Below are 3640 nucleotides of genomic sequence, written 5' to 3' on the forward strand. Positions count from 1 at the left end.
CTCTCCAGCCATGAGGCAGTGTGAGTCATCATGCCATTGTCTCTAAGTTCCCCTGGCATCACACACCAGGGCCTAGACCTAGTATCACAGGGAAATAGAATGGGATGTGTGTGTGTGTGTGTTTCCTCTCCAAGGAGCCGTGAAGATTTGGAATGTTTTAGCCAGGTTTGCTGGTGCCAACCTGGTGCCCAAACTGCCTATTTTCCCCTGAACTCTTTTAGTCATCCACTCTATCAGATATCAGTCAAAAGTGGACTGATTGTCTTTGCCCAGTATCAAAACTGTGCCATCTATCTGTGTGTCTGGTGGTATTATCTACAGGCAAAACATCTGCCTCCCACTCTCACTCAGGGCCGAGAGAGAGAGAGAGAGAGAGAGAGAGAGAGAGAGAGAGAGAGAGAGAGAGAGAGAGAGAGAGAGAGAGAGAGAGAGAGAGAGAGAGAGAGAGAGAGAGAGAGAGAGAGAGAGAGAGAGAGAGTGCATGTTGTGTTATTGACCTGCTGACTCCAGACACACACTTTACATCCAGTATTACCATACTGGGAATGGAGCCATGGCAACCCTTCCTGGTATGACACTGATTATTCAAATGCTGATGCGACTCTCTGGTGATGAGGCCTTGCAAACAGATGTGGTGTGTGTGTGAAAAAATTCACATCCTGTATCAGTTGATAGGACTATATCTTGCCTCTGACTGTGGAATCATACAATTTGAATTTTGTTATATTCATTATAATTCCACAAAGGGACTGTGAGTTATTTATAATGAGGGATACATGGAGAAAATCTGAAATGAAAATGGATGACCCTCCCTTCAGAAAAATATATTTTTTACCCGACCCTCCCTGAACGCTAGTTAAAAAAACAAGTGACCCTCCCCTATACAACACAATAATAATGAAAACATGAAGTGGATATCAGAGAACATGCCTAACATTTACCCTCACTCCTAGGACAGACCACAGCCTTAAATATACCGTTTTAGAAACGGTTCTTCGTTTTGTAAACGTTACATGGCAAAGTAGCCTGAAGGTTGTGGATTCACAGATCACCATGGACAAGGGTAGGCGTGAAAAGATCTCCATTGTAATAAAATAACTGAATGAATCTATCATCTCATTTGTGCTCTGAGAAAAAAAAAGACCTTTTGTAAACGCATTTCATGCAATTCCACATCCTTTTACACGACTGGAGACGAGCAGAATTTTCTTTTAATACCACAACAGAGCAAGACAACGAATGAGCGCATGCTGCAGCATCGGATGCTATCATTTCTATACAGACTACTGTTACTAAAGAGAATAGTCTAAGGTCGGGAACAGAGCTCAAGTTGTCTATCAACTGTAACATTTGAGCTCAACGGAACCAGTTCCTACTGACGTACCTGATCGTCACTGAATTGGAGAAAAGCCATTTCTTTTTTAACACAGCAGCTGCACATCATCAGGAATGCCCATATGCACTTTTTTCATTTGGGGGGGGGGGGACTATCATTTTATAAATTATTCCATTTTATTCCATGATATTGTTGTTACAAAATAGATTTGTGTTGACTGGGATTGGGGCATGGGAATATAAGAGCATCTGCTAGGCTAAATGAACAAACTAGGCATGCATAGCTCACCACATGATCCTCAAACCACCGGCTGGCCAAACTCGTGTTTCTAAACGTGAATTCAAAGGCACTGAAGGACTGTATAGTCTAATAAGGCATTTTCCATTTCGTTATTGTTGAATTCCAAGAAATTATTGTTTTAAAATTGTATTTTATACACCCTAAATGCGAAATGTATAGGCACGTCATTATAGTGCTGCTATTGATGTGTTGTTGAAATGCGGAGAGCTCCTGCCAGCTTGTAGCATGTCACAAATGATTCACAATGTCTTTTTTAAATGGCAGGCCTTGAAATAATAATAATATAGCCTAAATCATTCATTTTTGTTCCATCTTAGGCTAGGTGGCTCGCTCCTGACTCATTTGGAGTTACTGTGTTGTCTTTTATCTCAATCTCTTCATTCAAAAAACTCATTCATGGACACTCTTACTGACAGTTGTGGCTGCTTGTGTGATGTATTGTTGTCTCTACCTTCTTGCCCTTTGTGCTGTTGTCTGTGGCCAATAATGTTTGTACCATGTTTTGTGCTGCTACCATGTTGTTGTCATGTTGTGTTGCTTCTGTGTTGTCATGTGTTGCTGCCTTGCTATGTTGTTGTCTTAGGTCTCTCTTTTTTTAAATCCCAGCCCCTGTCCCTGCAGGAGGCCTTATGGTAGGCCGTCATTCTAAATAACAATTTGTTCTTAACTGACTTGCCTAGTTAAATAAAGGTTAAATAAAAACAAATAAAATTAAAGCTTGTTGAAATGTTGAACCTCAATTAAAAAGTGACAGAATTTCCATGTAAAGTCTCTGAAGCCTCTGAATGCCATAGTGACAAACCAAATATATCCCATATGCATCAGAGCCACGTCTTTCCCTGACATTTTACAGCTTGTTTCTAGCATAAAGCATTGCGGACTCAAGAGTTGTTATAGATCGCTTTATATAATCAGGTCCGTCAATTTTGTTTCAAAATCTTAAGCTAACAATGCCTTTAGCCATTTTCTTTAACAACAAACACAATTCCCTCACATACCCCCTCAATTCGAGCCCTGCTGGTTAAAACTTAAACACCAAGCCATTTACTGACACTGAGATATTTAAGGAGTGCATGGTGACTGATGGAATTGGCTGACAGTCTATGGATGGTAGACTATAATTTAGTCTGTCCAACAGGTAAGTCTACCTCTTATTGTTTTGAAAAGGAAGAAATAGGCTACAACACAAGATAAGAGCGTCTGCCAAATGACTTAAATGTAATGTAAAATGTAACAAAGCCCTCTTGTTGTAAAATAGCCTCAAGTCAAAATCAAATGAAGACTGTTTATATTAATTAGGCCTTCTCCAATTAGCCTACTTTCAGCACCAATGAGCTGTCCACCTCCGTGGCTGCTGCTTTATAGTAATGTGAGTTATGTAAATGACTTGGATATGGCTTATTATCAATAACTTTTATAAATAGCTTCGTTTTGGCAAACAAAAAACATATTGTTTTCATTCAAATCCATTATAGCAGTAGCAAGCTTACTACCGGTCCTCCTTCTCTTCACTCTCTCCCAACTAAACAGGACAAATAAAACTCTATTTTAAGGAAGAAGCCTTCGACTCACCTCCTGAAGTACCACCTTACCACCGTACACAGCACAGCCATTGGTCAGGCAGCACAAAAGGGTTTACATAAGCAAGAGCAGGGCAGGACAGTGCTTATGATTGGAATAGCCCTACCATTACAAAACGGGGCTCCTGAGTGGCTCAGCGGTCTAAGGCACTGCATCTCAGTGCTAGAGGTGTCACTACAGACCCTGGTTCAATCCTGTGCTTCTCCTATAATTGCTCTTTGTATGGCCTAGGCCTATACAAATGCTAAACCCTCCCCCTGGCTGAAATGTTCAAAGCATGACCCTCCTCCATTTTCCTCTGGGTAACAATTGTGTAAACCACTCCCCAACTACAATTGTATAGCTTTTTTCTCGCGTTGAAAGTAGACTTGCTTCTTCTGTATGTTGCTCAACACCTGAGGTAAGAGAACAGATAGGGAGGGA

Source organism: Oncorhynchus masou, chromosome 17 (genome assembly GCF_036934945.1).
Source record: "Oncorhynchus masou masou isolate Uvic2021 chromosome 17, UVic_Omas_1.1, whole genome shotgun sequence".
Classification (NCBI taxonomy): domain Eukaryota; kingdom Metazoa; phylum Chordata; class Actinopteri; order Salmoniformes; family Salmonidae; genus Oncorhynchus; species Oncorhynchus masou.